This window comes from Bombus vancouverensis, chromosome 14, assembly GCF_051014615.1.
Source record: "Bombus vancouverensis nearcticus chromosome 14, iyBomVanc1_principal, whole genome shotgun sequence".
Taxonomy (NCBI): domain Eukaryota; kingdom Metazoa; phylum Arthropoda; class Insecta; order Hymenoptera; family Apidae; genus Bombus; species Bombus vancouverensis.
In genome coordinates this window covers 7,169,787-7,187,819 of record NC_134924.1, presented here as the reverse complement: position 1 = coordinate 7,187,819, position 18,033 = coordinate 7,169,787, and the positions used below count along the sequence as shown (strand labels likewise).

General features: G+C 43.9%; 1 protein-coding gene across 3 annotated transcripts in view; it reads right to left on the bottom strand.

Annotated features, from left to right (window-relative positions):
• LOC117166692 (uncharacterized) overlaps nucleotides 1-18,033 on the bottom strand; it is a 165,071-nt gene that overhangs the window by 66,707 nt on the left and 80,331 nt on the right. The gene's annotated exons all lie outside the window — the stretch shown is intronic.

Sequence of the window (18,033 nt, the reverse complement as noted above, 5' to 3'; positions counted from 1 at the left end):
TGGCGAACAAGAGCGTCGGCAGCTGTCCCCGGAGGAAGAGAGCGTCCCGGCGGCAGCGTGTCAGGTATAATGCAATCTCTCGCCTTATCCACGCTTCTATGAGAATACGACGAGTCTAAGTTTATTAGAGGAGCTGCAGGTTCTCTGCCTCAGCGTAAGATAAAAGGATTCGTGCGAGGATGCTACCAAGTGCGGAAACTCTGATGATAAATCGTAGACCATGTTACGCAGATTCTACTATTGTACGATTATACTTGAACTTTATTCGCATACTTCACACCTTGTCGTCTATTACGTGTGTATATATTATTGAGATTGTATAATTTCGTGCGCTAGACCAGATTGGCCGCGTAGTAGCGACACGCGTATGTGAATATGAGTGCGTGGAAGTATGTGTGTGCACGGCGTCTGTGACAGTTCCGTTGGCAGTGTGGCATGGAATTTATTAAATAAATCTAAAACTATTTTAATATGAATTCTAAGTGTAACCTTAGCTTTCCTTTACTTTTATTTCGGCAATTAAGATCCACAATTCTCAACATATATCAAGACAAGGAAAAAAATACCATTGAGGAAAATATACTATTTGATCTCGATATCGATGTACAAATTGAAGCAATCGATGTTGTTTCACCGAAAAACGGTGACGGATAATACAATTGAATATACGTTCAGAGACGGGAATCATAGTAAATATAAACGACGAGTTAATAAATTACGGTAATCGTTGGGATTGCCACCGGCCTGTGTCAACAAGGGATCGTCTATTGCTGCTCGATGCTGCTCTTGGGACACGTAAAATGCCGAATGATTTAGGCTCCCTCGAGCCGTGAAGCGGTACGCATTCAATCGACGCGACGTTATCACAGGAATTGCGGAAAATAAAGCTTGTATTTCTAAATTACATTTTATTTTCTGAGTCATGAAATTTCACCTAGATTACAATGAGCATCTAAAACGGTACTCGCGACGCATCTCGGCGAGATATTCCTTTCTAGAGCGGAATAACGTTAGCCAGGAGTGTGGCTTCAGGACGAGGTAAAACGAAGCGGGAGATTGCCACGGAAAGAGGGGATTATTAGCATCTCAATAAGAAGGAGAAACACCGTTTGACTGTAACAAGGCACGTGAATGCTCGACTAATATCCGTCGCGGTTCACATAGCCGCACTATAATTCTGTCGCCAGAAATTGCTCGAACAATGTCGTTACTCTCTTCTTGACCACAGTTCTAAATGTACGGTATCCGGATTAAAATCATGGCTTTCAAGTGGTTTGCAGGGTGGAAGTAGAGGGACGGAAGTATGCTTACGATCATTTCATCGCATTATTCATTTACGAATCGTTTATGACAGTTAGCTGTGTGGTTTCGGGTTCTGGACAGCTAATGAAATGAATTTCAGATGGACAGATATCGATTTCCACCTTTTACAGTTTGCAAATTCGTTTGATTAAAATAGAACGACGGGTCTTTGCGTAACTTGTTGAATTTGTTAAATTTCTCCTGTTTTCTTTTATCGCATTATTGTAGGTCTATTGAGAAAACCAGACAATCGAAACGTTTTGTTAGATTTTACGAAGCTACGAAGCACCCATTTGCCTGCTGGAAGCATCCACGTGAATTTCCCAACCGATCTACGTTCTCCGGAACACAATGAAGCGATCGATAAACGAGGTGGTTGCCGCTATCGCGATAAATTCGCTTTTCCGTTTACGGTCGGATCTCCAAGTTAGCTCGTAAATACGAGACACGAAAACTTATGTGCGAAAATTCAACTACCTGCAAAATAGAGTGTTCAACGAGGTCCCTCGACCTATCGCACTCGCACGCGCTCACGGCTAATTGACCAAATTATTGCTGAAAAACAGGCTTCGTCTCGATTCAAATTCCTAACTCGAATCCAAGTACGAATTTAAATTCTCAGGACGAAAATTCAGATTTTCCAAAGCAAATGTAAATGTTATTCCACATCGGACGTGTAAAACTTCGATTCGCTACAATCCTCGGAGACAATTCCGAGAAACAATTCTTGGAATTTTCTAATTCCCAAGAGTATCTTTTGCAAGTAGGGTAATAACGCTTTTACCATAAGAGCATAAAGTTGCTAATTCACATGATTCCGGGTAGCACGATGATATTACCACGATAACAAATTTTATCTCGTCTTATTCCCTTTCCTACCCGAGTCCCTTCATTTTCTTACGAAATATTTTCTCGCCCGGATAGAAATTATTACGCGCGAAAAGCTTACTCTATCGCGTACGTAAAAATGGCCGGAACTGTAGGAGTCTGAGTAGAGCGCGCGCCCGCTCGCAGATATCAGCGAACATCCCGCGATTACGGCGAAAATTCCCGTCGGAAGCTCTTCGCGGTGGACTTTTATCCGAGTTTCAAGGTAAGCTCGTGTTTACAGTACGCCGCTGGGAGCCGTACGAATAAATAGAAGACGGGAAAAAGCCGAGTGAAACTCGGGAAAGCGGGATCCGGTCGTTTTCTGGACCGATTTCGTTTCGATGAGTTGTCGCTCGTCAACGTCAAAGCAAAGACCGTCAGGAGACACGTGGGCGAACAGCTGACGACCGATTTTACGTCACAGCCGCGTGACTCGTTAATTATCAGCAAACAAGCGATTAACAATTCCAAGCGTTCTTTGTCACGCGAACACGAGTGCGCGTTCGTGATTTCAACAGGAAAGAAAGCGACCAGGGAAATGAGATTTTACTCGAGATCATAGTTTGTTTGTTTAGAAATTAAAACGGAGAAATGAAGTCGGAGATGAATTTTAATGAGAAAGTTTCTTTCTCTTGTTTCTCTTTTGCGTCGAGCACGCGGAACATTGCGGCGGAAGAGCGTTTTTCATGAAATGATGTTTTCCTTTGCGCGCTAGGTTTTATGTTTTTAACCTACTGCGGTGAACTCGAGCGAATTGATACAGAAAAATCAAATTAAACCGTAACTAGTATGGTAGATATTATTTCATCATGTAAATGAAAATATTCATAAATTTCCTCTTAAGCGAAAGATTGCGGACTCCAACAGATGCAACAACAATTCTGAGATTTGTATTACGTTTCTGAAGGGAATCTCCGATTTACAAACAAGTCAATTTGAGTAGCCGTTTCGACGAAGAGATTACTGGCATTTGTATCGTAATAAACTTCCCTGTGGCTTCGTAATTACTTCAGTCCTTGTACTTCTTGCCGTGATCTTTAAGGCGGACTTCGTTGCAAGTCGTTGGAAAACGCTACCAGGAAACAATCGTACCGCGATTTCTTTATCTTTACAAAGCTTATAACCAACCGTCTACCCGCCAATGGTTTCACCGAGGCTGCGTTCGATTTACCATGGCACGCTGATCAATGACGATTTTTCCGCGAAGAAATGGGTCGCGCGCGCGACTCGAGAAAACTCGACACTCGGCATTCACTGACGTAATCCCCGAAGTATGTTTAACCTCGTCGATTTGATCGTTCGCCGGTTACACAATTTAAAATCCTCGATAAAGTTGGCATGATACTCTTCTGATCGAGAATGGCGAGAGCGATTTTTCAACACCAGAGCCGCTAAACCAGTCAAAACGAATCGTTTTTGATAAAATATAGCGTTAAAATTTGCAAACTTCGTGGTTGCGAGCAGAGAACTTTAGACGTTTAAAATCACAGTGACGAATTCGAACACTGGCTGACATCAGCGTTGACTGAAATCGCAAGGTAAGATTTTTGCTTGTCGACTCGAGGGAATCGATACTTGAAGGGAGACAAAACCACATATCTCGTGCAACGGTACGACGCGGAAACGATTCGGCAGACGATTTTATTTACGACGCTATTCCGCGGTCGTCCACCGAGAGGCGAAAGATTTTACTTACATTTTATGTAGGTCGCGCCGATTTCACCGTAATCGCCTTTAGATCGCTGATTTTATAGGGGCAGATCGCGGCCATCGCAGTGAGTTCCCCTGCCCGTTCCTCCCCGACAACAAAATTTATTTCAGCGCAGCTAACGGCGAATAAAACGCTACAAGCCTGTTTTCCAATAAAATTCCCAATCGTTAATATACTCGATTAATGCCATATAAATTTTCCCACGCGCTTGTTTAATCAAGGACCTTGCAATTTCCAAGTTCTGCACGAGTAAAGAAGAACCACTCTTATTTTTCCAAACGAAGGGAGTTTGCTTCGAAAGTTTCAAATTTATTATTCAAACTAGAAAAGTACGAATTTCCGCGCCGACGAAACGTCCAATCAGCTCCAAAGCCTGTTTCACGAAAAGTCTCGTAAAGCGAGCTAACATTATCGGCAAGGATCAGCGAGCACGCGTTCAGTTTCCGCGATCCTTTCCATCCCGAACTTAATAATCTCCAGCCGATGGAAACGCGCGGCTTTTGCCGCAGGGTTTACGTTCTAGCGAGAATTTTCGGAAAAATTGAGAGCGTCGCTGCGCTCGTAATGCTACTCGTCGAACGCGGTTGCATTGTGCTCGTTTTATGCGCGGTGTCACGTGCGGATAAATGGACGCATTCTGAAATAAAAGTCGGCGTTCGTGTGGCCGAACGACGAGAAGCGGGCACGAAAACTGGGGAAAAATCGGGGATGCCGCTCGTTGCTTGTATCTTCCGTATCTTTATTATTTCGAGCCTTTATTGTTGGAATTTCATGGGACCTGTTAGTTAGACCGAAAAGGACGAACGTATTCGGACGAGAATTTATCACTCCTCGGGGACGACAGGCTAAAGCGGCCCCGGAAAGTATTTCACTGTCTAAACGGTGCGTCGCTAATGCTGATAAAATGAACGTACGAGCGTCGCGTCTTTCATATTTGATAGAAGATAGCGGTATCATGGTGTTATTAAACCATACCTCGGCAAGAAGCTGGCGCAAAACGTTGCTGAATAATTAACAAGGCTCGGCCGACTAACGAGAACTTGGACAGAAAATTGTGCGCCAGTTGTGCCAGCCACCTCTCCTCCCACCAACGACACCGAAATTCTCCGGTGCAAGCCCTCGTTGCACTCGTTACAATTGCACCCTGGTGCATAATGCAAAGAGTCGGCTTGTTGTAAACTGCGTTTGGAACTAGTGACGCGACAAAGCGTCGTTGAATACCTATTTCTTCTTTTACTTTATTCGCTGAAACTTTGTGGAATTTAGTGGAAATTTATGCGCAAGTGGGATAGGTCGGCAGACGAAGACTACGAATAGGAAGCAGATTTAGACGCTGGCAGTCAGACCAAGAGTTGAACGAATTTAACTAGAACTAGAAGTGGAATAGGTCGACAGGTAAAGACCACGAGATGCAAGTAGATTCTGACGCTGGTAATCGGACAAGCACGGTACTGCACGTGAAATAAGGACGATATTTCCATACTTGTAATAAATGGCACGTTCGCCGGATAATTTAATATTATGTACTTTGATGTCTACGTTGATCGATCGATTCTTATTTAGATACGAATGCAGTAGAAAGTTGCAATGTAAACAGTGGTTGCACGAGACACGAAATACTTTCGATCTAGAAACCTTTCGATTCGAGCAAATACAATGCAAAAAACATGGACGAGTTGTAGACTCACATGGCTGATTCGACGACTCGAGAAGCACGGGAGAAACTCGTGTTAACGATAAATCTAGTTGCTGGTGTAGGAAGTCGTAAATCTCTTAGGCACACGGCGAAAGAAATGAAAATCATAGTTCGATACTTTCTACTCGATAGAGTTCCTCTTCGTTTAGATCCCGCCGGCTTCCTATTCACGCTCAGCTGCTTCGCTCTCCTACTCTCCTCGTCCACACTCCGCCGTAAATTCGATCAGAGTAGCGGCATAATTGCAGGATTGGATGCGCGCGCGAGCGCGTGTGGTTTCATCGCGCGAACGTTTCACGCGGTAAGAATCCTACCCGAAAATTCGACTAACGACGAGAAGCAAGTCTAAACGAAGCAGTCGACGCTGCAAATTAAATACATAGTCTGTGTGGAGGATACGGCCAAACAGGATTCGGAAGCTTTTACCGGCTGGTGCAAACTTTGCTTGGGTAATTTGCAGGAGCGGGCTTGAAAAACCGATGAAAATCGGATGAAAAGAGGATGGAAAATTCTGTCGTTGATCCACGAGGATAATTCAAAGGAGAGAGATTTTGTTGTCTCGCGTAAATACAGTGACTCGCGAAAGTAGAAACCTATAATACATTATGCGAAACATTTCGAGATTTCATTGGCGTTGTAACGAGACCTCGCGATCGTCGATTATTTTCTTAAGCTTTCAAACAAATTTGTCTACGTACAGGGAAGCTACAAAACATTTATTATAAATATAGATCTCAAATTACAAGAATCACAAAAGTGTTTAAACAATCCATTAACCACTATATTAGTAAGTCTCGATGTTTGTTACCGCCACTCGGATTGTATGCGAAGATTGTTTCATTAAATATACAATTACGATAAATATATCCTACAACGTTATAGTTTTTTATGGTAAGTGTTCAAATATTCTCGTGATCCACTGTAAGTGGACTCCAGAGGGTTTCGTGGCTGGAAGAGTGCCTAGAGTTAAGCTTAAGAGGATCTGTCCGCCCTGGGAGTAAAGAGTAGGCGTGTTTGTGTGGGTAGAATAAGGGAATATTTTCAGGAACCATCGGTCGACCCGAGTTGCCATGAAGAGGCTATTTGGTAAACTGACCAACCAAGTGTGCTTGTAATGCAACCGTGCGCAATTAGTGGCGCAATTGTTTGGCATGACTAAGCGTACGAGGAAAAGGAAAGATCACGAGAGCGTTAATTTTTGAATCATTATCATCTATAACAGGTTGAGCAAACGTACAATTGTACGACAACGAGAAAAGTTTCCGATAAAAACGGCCAATCGTTGGAGGACACGTTCGCCGATACGCAGAGCAGATTCGACGGAATTTCGCGTTCGGGTTTCACAGAAAGGAAGCCACGGAATGCGTAACACGATCGTCGTCGGAGACTGGTTGCTTTTTCAACCGCATTTCACTTTCAAATACCTGGGATTCCTGAATCGCGCGAAACCAGTGACGTCTTTGACCAGTTCGCGGATATCAAGTCGAAGTTTCCTATACGTTTGACCACCAACTGCTCTTAAAAATCCCCGGACCGGCTTCGATTCTCGGCCAACGCGGTTTTCGCACTGCCGTACGGGCTTTCGAAATTCCCAATATTCTTCGGACCATTCAACCACATCGAGGTGGTCGTGTGAGAAAGTGTAGGAAAATCGAGACTTCACAAGCACCAGGATATTCCAACGCGACTCGATTAAGTATGAATCAGAATATTATTACAAGAAAATCTTCCAAATTGCACTATTACGACGCACAACTAGCTCACGTTCACTCTCCCACGATCTAGTGTTGCACTGCACCACGTTCAACACAACGAAAAGACGTAGCACGGAAAGTCCTTCGACCTAACAACGGTCTCGCTAGCTCGAACACTGAATGCACTTCGACGATAACCAGGCGTTAATCACGAAACGCAAACTCCGAACGAAGAACCACACAGATCGGCCTTGAAACTGTTGAAAGAACGCAGTAACCATTGGTCACGTGATAGGACGAAACGATCGCGGGAAAGAAATCGATTTCTCGCGAGGTACGTCAGGCTCTCGCGACGACGATGGACCCGGCTCCACGCTAACCTCGAATGTTGTCCAATGCCTCTCTCTCTCGGTCGGCGACTCGTACGCTGCCCGATACAATCTATTTACGAGTAAAAGCACTCGCGTTGCATGCCAACGCGCGGCGGGCACTGGCGTGTGCCGCGGACACGAGCACCGGAGGGACAAGTTTTCGCCACGCACGTGTACCGAATCGAGACGATGACACATCGATGAATCATAGCGAGTCGCGATTTGATGGTCGTTGCTGAACATGTAATATTTGCAGATCGAATTCGTGGCAAGATCATGCTTCGTCTTCCGAGGAATTAATTAGGCGAATGAATATTCCATGTTTATAGACGCTTGTAAGAAATGCTGATCAATATGCAGGTGATTTTTTGGAGATACACGCAGAGATACTATAGAGAGATTTACGAGCGAATGTTAATATCTCGGGGCTTGAACCTACACATTAAAATCAATAAAAAGACGTCATATGCACGCATGTATTTATAATAAAAAAAAAGTATTTATTTTCCTGTGCAAATTCACTCTCTGAGACCATTGACACCAATTTGACGAATTCATTTGATCAATTTATCAACCAGAATATATTAAACCCATCGAAATATATTAAATTATGGATTTAATCAATTTATGAACCAGCCTGTATAGCATGTTCCTCGAAGTGTTCTAAATAAAACACGAAGGTATTCTTACAGTTGCTCCCTGCCAACAGACATTATTCTGGACTCGCGAGAGCGCACCTATGAAAATTCCACTTCGTAACATTAACGATACTCGAAATAAACCGTCTTCGTCCGTGCCATACAAACCCGAGCTCCGTGCACCCGGACACAAGACGAAGTGTACGCGATGAAATTTAGGAGAACGCCCGCCACGATGCACTTAGGGTATCTTTAAATATTCTACGAACGTTCTTTCGGCGATGCAACGGGAGAACGTCGTGGAAAGCCATAGAGTAACCGTGTACTCGCGCGAGGTACGCGCTCTGCTTGCGGTCGACTTTCCCGCACGCTCTTCAACGTCGAAGTTCACCGGTCTGAGACGTGGGCGAACCGCGCGGCGCCCACCTACGTGTCTCGTTCGCGACTTCCACTAACCTAGGCCAACGTTTGCTCGCGTCCTGAAGCTGGCCCCGCGTCTAAACGCCTTCTTCGAGCCGCACACGCAGCTCGCCCCGTCTCCGGACGATTTGTCCGCGTCGACGTCAGTCTCGTCGACGGGCGAAACGCTTCAACGACGACCTGCAGACCTCGCTGAAATATCGAGAGTACCCGCTGCTTCGATGCAAGTCGGGTTAATGAGCGTTTGGAATTTTGAGGTGAACGATCGAGAAGATTTCTGAGATTTATGCCACGCGTTGCTTTAGGCTGTTTTGGTTAAGGTACGAATGGCGAGCGAGTGGAAACGCCGCGGCTGATTGACGAGATGCTTCGACGTTTCTCGTTTAGCTTCGATGTTTCTTCTTCAGCTTCGATACTTCCTGCTTAGCTTCGAGGAATTTTGTCAAGAATTATGTATCGTAACGTTGAATCCGCGAAATCTAACGAGGAACAGTCGGGACTAAAGTGCATGGAAGTTGGTGAAAGGATGAGAACAAATTGCGAGTCGTGGAGTGACGAGGGTCGGTTTTACTGCCGGAAATGTAAAAATATTTTTCTAGAAAATGCACTATGCATTTTACAATTTTCAGATCACGACAAATTGCTGTATAGTCTTCTCGTTGCTTGTAATCAGAAAAATTCAATGGTTATATCTTAGTGGCTAACAGGACGGTTTCTCGTGTCCGATCGTAAAATTACATTAAACTGAGAAAGTTAACGAAAACGAATTTATCGCGTTTTCCTCTTATAATCTACGTATGCTTAATTCTCGCATCGAATGAAAAATGAGACATAGCACGCACTTTTCCACCGGCTTATTCCGGGATGATTCTTGCGAGAGGTGCAAGTCGAGTGCGAACAAAGCCGCTTTCATTCAACGTTCGTCACTCGCGGAAGCGCGTAAATTTATCTTGACGCGTCCTGGCGACGTTTATGCTTCTACGCAGTGGAAGCCCGGTTATTGACAGAAGTAGCGAGCATTTGTTGGCCTTTCGTTTTATTTTCCAACCCCTTCTCTTTTTTTTTTTTTTTGTAAGAGCGAAAGAAAGAACTCGAGTACGTTTCGGAACGAGCAAACAGCAATAACGAGCCACGATGTATACACTCGGTTGCCTTTTTGCCCCAGCTTTGCAATGGATACCACTCCGAGCGTACGAAGACGTTTCTATTTTCGAGCACCGTCGCGTCAGTCCGTTTCCGCGACTGGCTGTGTTTTACTTGCTCGAGTTTCGCTTCTTTGACTCTATGCCGAATTATCGAGCACACAGGGAATCGTTATCGTCAATTACAGTTTGCGAACCTTTTTCGTGCTACTTTCGAGTTTAATTACGAAAGAATCGTAAAAAGTAACGAGAACGAGTGAATGTTAAACGTTCGAGGAAACTCGAGATGGAGCAAAAAGTCCGATATTTTAGGAGAAATTTCCTCATATTTTCCGATAAAGAGCTTAAATCGACCAGAAGGAAGAAGAATGTGTGCAATAATCTGAGAAATGTGTGATAAATGTAATATTATAATCACCTACGACGATATATATGATGCTGAAGCTGTTCTTAGTGGAATTTTTAATGTCACAGACTTTGCCTACTTGTTCGTTTCCGCGAACTATTAAACAAGAATACGGCAGACAGCGGGAACAGCGTCTAGTTCTATTAAAAGCGACATTTTACAGCGGGCCACGTGATTCACAATGTTCCCGGAAATAAAGGTGATATGCAAATGCGGGAATAGCATAGTTATTCTCGCGCACGGCCGCGCCCCTTCCTTCCTCCTCCTCTCTTCGTTACGTCGCGATAAATATTTCCGTGAATTCCACCAGAGTGTTCGTCGTATGCGCCGAATAAATGGAGACAGAGGCGGGGGATTAAAGACAAATATCGATTGGGAAAGATATGGGAAAAGAGCGAAGCGATGGATTCTAATCGCCAACTGTACGTACACCTCCTCGATTTTGCATCGTAGCAATTCCATATCCCAAAGCAAAAAGCACCTTCCTACAAGCGAAACCTGTCGCGAAAACTTCCTATATAAGCCATATAACGCTTTCTACGTTTCGATTCGAATTTTCCAGCGATGCTCTTCCGATTTGCGTAACAGGATCCCGTTGAGAATGCGCGGCGATATGGCCGGGTACACGTGAGTCCCGCGGGACGAAAACCTGGCGACTTGCCTTTTTCACTAGCGAAAACGCGTTATTGCACACGATGCACGCGTCAGTCGAAGAGATTCGCGTCGCGACGAACGAGCTCTATTTGATGCGACGCGTGAACCAAAGATTCTATCAATTTTTGACCGGAGATGTTTATACCTGCGTCCGCTCGAACATGTTCAGACACAGAAGAAACGACACGAATTTTTTAAACGAAGAAGAATTCGATGGGAAAATTTTAGCATCTTGAAGGTGGAATTTTTATGGAGACGCTACCGCTTTCGAGATGCGGTCGAAACAATCTTGCTTATAAATAATCATTAGCCGAAGTTATGGTTCGTTAGGGGCGACGGCGGAAAGAAACAAAATCCAGCCACCCCTTGCAGTGATGCATAATGCCTGGGGAGAGAAATAGCTTGAGAGAAAGAGAGAGAGAGAGAGAACGATCTTGAATTTCATTAGCGAGTATCATCGTTTAGGCTGTCTCTAATCGACATCCTTTGACCTCGTATTTATGCAAATGAACCGTAAGGATGCCTTCCAGGCGGAAGAAAATTATCGATGGCTTCGTTTCCGCCGTTGGGAAATTATCTCGCCCACTGGATCATCGGGTTCGACGAACGCAATTTTCCTGCACGATGAATCTCCTATGCAGCCACCCTTTCTTTTCGTCGAAATAACAAAATCTAGTAGAAATCCTATTCAAGAAGTTATTTTTCAAAACACTTCACGAAAGAATTGCGTCCGGCTTTCCACGAATAAAGAAACCGGCAAGAGAGAAAAGTTGAACAAAAAACTTGTCAAATGCTAAAAAAGGATTTAATCGAAGAGTTTGCAGTTCCAACGTTTAAATTGTATTTTCATTGAAAGAGAAGGAGAGGAGTGTAAAGGTAACACGTTTCGAAAAGTAATTTGATTTCCATTGATTTTCTGTTATACCGCCGAGTTGCTGCTTTAGTTCTCAAAATTTCACAATTTCTGTCAAAGGAATGCCCGTTCAATTATTACGAACAATCGCTTTGTATGTAATCCAGCAAACTTTATGAACGTAAGTACGTTGATCGCGTGATTGCTCGCTTGGTCGCCTGGCGTTCATGGCGTTGACTCGTTTGTGAGATGTTCGTTGCGAAATTACGCGCGGTAGTAGTCGAAGCGGGCGGCGGAAATCGCGTGGAACATGGCCGCGGTTTCTCACGTATGCGCGCGCGTTTCCAATTAAACGTAGATCAATGCCGATGTCGCCGTGTTCGTAATTGATATAACGTGCAGGAGCAACGTTATCGCGCGACCATTCGTACTTATCGGCCGCTGCCAATCACCACTTTCATCCGGGTCGTGTCACCTGTCCAGTTTTCTACAGGACCAGATTACAGGATCTTTCGACCTCGGCCAGGAATATCTTCGACAATCGAGATTCCTATTTCTCCTTGTCGAGAAATTTATCACTCGAACAGATATCGATAGCAAATCACAGAATTGCTGGTTTCGCAATTTGCGCTATTTTTAAATGAAACGAAACCGGTAGCTCGTAAGAATTTGTCGAATATTTCTATTTCGATAAACAGTCAGAGGAAAATTGCGCGTCGTGTTAAAAATGAAAAAGAAGCTAAAGCAACACCGTGAGTTTCCACGCGAGACGAAAAAGAAAGACTCGCTCACCGTGGCGGTTAAATAGCGTGGCTTTAATTGTAAATTTAATCAACCGTCTGCGCTTGAAATTGGAATTAAAATTGATAAGCTTCTTTCTCCGAGTGCAATTGCGTTTTTCTCGAAAATCGTACGCTAGGAAAGGTCAGCAACGTGGAACGAGGAAACAATGAAGCGAGAAGGGTGAAAATTAGGTTTGGTTAGGAAAAATGCTTCCACTCATTCTGGTTATTTCAATGTAATTTACTGCTAAAACAATTTTATGCTAACGTAGCTCCGGTGTAGATGGATGCTAGACGGTGATGTTTCCTTCGAACATCTTCGTTCTATCTGCAATGACGAAACGATCGATACATACGACCATCGGTAACTATTATCACTGCAATCGATGAACGTATAGCTTGCTCTGTCGCCTATCGTACGAGATTACTGTTCAAACAACAGGTGGTTCTGAAAACGGCAATTAATCGAAGGAGGCTATAATTTACGCTCGTCGACAGGTTTTTGCTCTTCCCTGGCCTCTTACTTTGTGCCCTCGCGAGAACAAGAAAACGAAGGAAATTATTAATCATCTCTTCGATAGTTCTTCGATCTTCGACGTCGTAACGATCGATCTTCCAAAATGAAGCATCAAAATGAAAATATCAAAGATGTGCAGGATATTTCTCGAGGAAGCGGATACAGTGCGTCGCGTTAATTTCAGCAAAGGTCTTTCGCCAGGCGAATAAATCTGTCAGCGAGTGAAATGGGCCAGAGGAAACGCGTTTCCTTTGAAATCTCCGAGAGAGACACGAGGAGGGCGGCGAAAATTGTCAAACGATTCGGAATGGATCAGAATCGCGAGCAGCCACATATGAATCGATGTCGTACGACGAGATCGAGTTATATACCGGCCAGGCAAAAACAAGGCGAACACGACGTGGTTACTGGCAAACAGCCGTGAGTTGAAATTCCAAACCGCCGGATCGTTACTCGCGTATTTCTAGTCATCGAGATCTCCTCAAAATACATAAGCGGAACCGTGTATAAAAGCTTAGAGAAACGCGAAGACCCGAGGAAAGGTTGTCGAGTGGATAAAACTATCGATACGTTACACACGTTACAGCCACGTGTCTAATGTGGTGGTGCTTCCCATTTTCCGCAGAAATAAGGAACCGTCTAGACGAGCCTAGGTTCGATATCCTCCTGTAGAACCCCATTCTTTTCTCTATAATAATAGTCGATCGCGTAAAACCTCGCGTACGTAAACGTAAATCGCGCGGTGCTTCCATTATTATGCGACAAGTGGATGTACGTGAAATTTGCCTATCCCTTCTACTTATTTTCTTAGGACGGTATCGTTAAAATTCATCCACTTGTAATGGACATTTAAAATCGCGCACTGTATTAGCATATTCGATTTTCTTTCCATAACAGAAACGAATAGCAGTGAAGATAATAAAAAAATCATTGATCGAAGACTTCCTCGTAAACGAATCTTCGTCGAGAAAAGAATTAGATAACGCGTGCTACATATTCTTATGTCAAAAGAAGCAAATGATGAGAAGAGGAAGAAGTTGAAGCAAACCCAATGGAAATGGAAAGAAAATCCGGAAGTCGAAGTCACGTAGGTAATCCGGGTTTGGTCCGATCATCAGGAAGCGAGCTAACCTGGGGTGTACTCTTGCAATCTGTGAACATAGTGGAGTAGGTTTCGGCGCGGACGACCGTAGGATTTCCCGCAGGAACATTATCATTTTAGCCGGCGGAGATTGCGGCTCGATTATCGATTCGAGGTGGCTCTCGTCAAGTAATCAAGCGTCGGTATTCGAGGTTGCTCTTTCCTTTCCGTTTTCGCTTGCTCTACCCATCACGACTTCCGCCGCAACGCCAATTGCTCTAACGAAACGTAAATTCTCCTTTTGGCCCTCGTTTCTCCGGCATCCTTAGCTCGTTAGCCACGATTGGAATTTCTGCGAGCCACGTCGTCATCGAGACTTGTTATATACCAATTGCTAATAAAAATTGCCACAACGTGGCGAAGCTCCGAATATTATTTCATTTGGATGGATAACGAATGACGAAATTAAGGCGAATATATGTAACTTTGGCACGAAGAATACGTCTTTCGATTAATATTTAAATGCATTTTATGTAGATACTTGTCAACTACGTTTTTACCATCGATGAAGGAGTAGAACACACGGTCATAATTATTTCGTGGTTCAGTATCTGCAACAAGAACAACAGAGGAAGAAACAGCTATGGAGAGGGCGAGTAGAACGCAAGCTAAAGTTAGTGGGGTATTTCCAGCCAGAACACCGACCCAAAGCTCAAAGTATAGAGCCACGGTTCGAATGATAAATGGATTTTAATCAAACGCGTTCCTTCAACTGGTCGAAGGCAGCTTCGATCTGTCGCTTCAGCGCATCGTGCTCGCTGGGCTAATGAAATCTTGAGCTCGTTACACGATCGTGAACCTCGACTCGTTCGAGGAATTGCGCGAATATGCGCGTACCTTTATCGATGGACAAGATTCCTTCGATCGAAAAGGTTTGTCGATCTCGATCGAGCGTGTTTATTAATTTATCTGTTTAATTGTTTATTTGCTTGTTTGACCGTTCCAATGGATGGCAAATTGTACGGAAACCATGGCGAGTTGCGAAGAAAGCAACTCCCTATGGGCCGTAGCAACTTCGTCGACGAGTAATATACTTTTAACTACGTCGTTTGCTTCGTAAAGGCAGCGTGTAAAAGAACAATGCCCTTTGCCGTGAAATTCCGTGCGCCGAGGATAAGAGGAAACGTACAAAACGTTAACAATGGAGGGAACAATAACGCGAACCACATATAGTGGCTCTTTAAGTTGATCTTTTGTAAATTTGTTTCAACATTCAAATGGCCTTTTCAAATCGCTGACGGGGAAGCTTTTTCGTTTGATAAGGAGCTTTCCGGATAATAAACGGCAGCTAGTTAGCTTAAATCCTATCATTATTGCCTTTTGACGATTCTCCGCTAAACGAATTAAACTTAATATTCTTTGCGATATATTTAATGAAACGTACGTACATATTTTAGACGAAATAAGGGATATCGGTCGGAAAAGCTTGAACAACGTTTCAGCATAATATAATGAACGAGAAATATATATAAGTGAAACTTTATCAACGACAATAATTAGAATTACAAAATTGCGCGTTGAAGGCATGACGTGCTAAAACCTGAGACTCGTTAAAATTCCTGAGATCCACCGAAACGTCAGAAACTTCGAAAATTAAGGAGAGAAGCTAGACAGGTTGGCGGAAATGATTTTCGAGCTACGACCTTCAAAGGAATAGTGTAAAGAGAAGGTGAGCCACGTGGCTCGTTCTTCAAGGAGTTAATTACGTTTAGCTCGTTCTTCGTTAATCCAGTGGTCGTTCGCGTCCGAAATTTATTGCCACGGACTCAGCGGACGTTTCGCGGAAAATGTTCGTTTTAATCCATGTTTACGTTAATCTCGTACGAACGAGCTTCCGCGTCCTTGTTTGTACGCGCGTTCACGTGCGTCGAAATAACACCGAAGAAAATGATACTGCACGGACTGGAATATCTCTCAGACGTCACAGCGCTATCACGAGAATCATTCACGCGAAATTTTCAGCCTGATCGAGGAAAGTAGAACGAACGGGCGAAGCAGAAATTCAAAGGCGTCCTATCTTAGAAGAAAGATCGATCTGACTTCGCTGTCTACGTTGACGCGACACTTTGCGCAAGATTAATGGTTTCGGAGATGGTTTGAGAGGTTTAGAGATGAAACGGACTGCTGTTATATTTGAACGATCGGAACACTTTGCCGCGTAACATTGAGTTATGTAAATAGGTGTTTGAAATGTTAAATTTCACATAGTTATATCGCGAAGAAACGAAGAAATAGAAGGAATACTAAATGAATAGGAATACACGTGATATATTCGTAAAATGTTTCTACAGGTGTACGAATACTTTCCCCAAGTACTTTATATGGCATATATTTCGCACGTCGTATATTTAAGGGGCCGCTAGATGAAACTTGGACGAAAGGATTCCCATATAACGCACGTGTCGAACATTTGCCATCACTTTGTTCCACGTGACACTCCATTTACTCCTCCGCGTTCCACCATCAAAAGAATTATACCCTCGTGACTTTTCCTTCGCCCTCGTATATCATACCATATCTCGCCACGTGCTTCGTAATTACTATGCAGGAACACGGACTGAGAATTATATGACGAATCCCATTTAGTGACCGGATGCGAAAGATCGAAAATTTAGTACAAATTCCGTCGATCGCTACGGTCCTCTAGTTTCGTTTCCCGCAACGTTAATTAATCGTGACTAATTCCCCTGAACGTGGCGTTCGCTGGTCGACAGATAAACCACATTTGTAAAATCGCGTGCGATTCGTGTTGGCGCGTATCCGCTACGGATTACCGACATCAAGATCGACCCAATTGATTGGCCATTCTTGCACCCATATGCGATCGCAGCACCTAATTGCGCTGAATATCGATACCGCTCGTTTCGCGAGGTCGCGGTCTTCTTCATCCTCTGCGCGATTCTACTTAGAGCAGCTATTAACATAATTGCTCTCCACCAGCCGCAGAAGCACGGAACATATTAGCAATTAGAACCTCGCGAAAATCTTCTGCGTTTCGAACGCGCAACACGATCAACCGCGTGGCTTTTTCGAGAAAAAAAAACGTGTTAATGATCTCGTTAGGGATTGTGTCGATAAATGAAAAAAGTGTCTTCCTTTTTAAAGGTAGAGGAACTCTAAATGGATATTTCGTATTCAAATGGTACTCTTACGGAGACGATTGAAATGGCCGCGAGAGCAAGCGTAATTAGAAAGCCGAGGCAAGACGCAACGAAGAATGGACAGAGAAAGTGCAACCATCTTCGGTTAAAATTCATTCGGGACGATAATTCGAGGCAACAGGTTGGCAGCATTGATTTTTCGCCGTGGCCGTCGATGCCCGTGGCTTTCGGGGTCATTCTCGGCTCTGACTCGAGGTGACAGCCGAGCTACATTTCAAGGCAGATCGAGGACATTCCGATGAACCGCAAATTATCGACTTTCTCATGCTATCCGCTAACTAACACGAAACCAGCTACGAGCCTGTCAAACTACTCGCGCACGAAATGTGTTAAAAGTTACACGATGGCACGAAGTGTGTTTCTCGAAATTGCAACTGGATCACTGTTATTAGACGCGTGGGCACGGAGACACTTGCCGCCTATTACGGCCGAGCTGATCTCATTGAGATCAGCTTCCAGCTCCATTTCACGGGGCCGGCAATTGATTAGGTGAGTGGATCACGTGAGCTTGGCTTAAATAGGATGAGCCGCGGCCAATGGCGCGTGATAGAACAATTTCCTCGTTGTATTTGTGAATAGCATATCGAGAATGTTGAATTGTAATTTTCGTTAACGATAGACATAAAGTTAATCTGATATTTAGGCTATTTTCCTGAGTTATTTCAGAAATTCTCA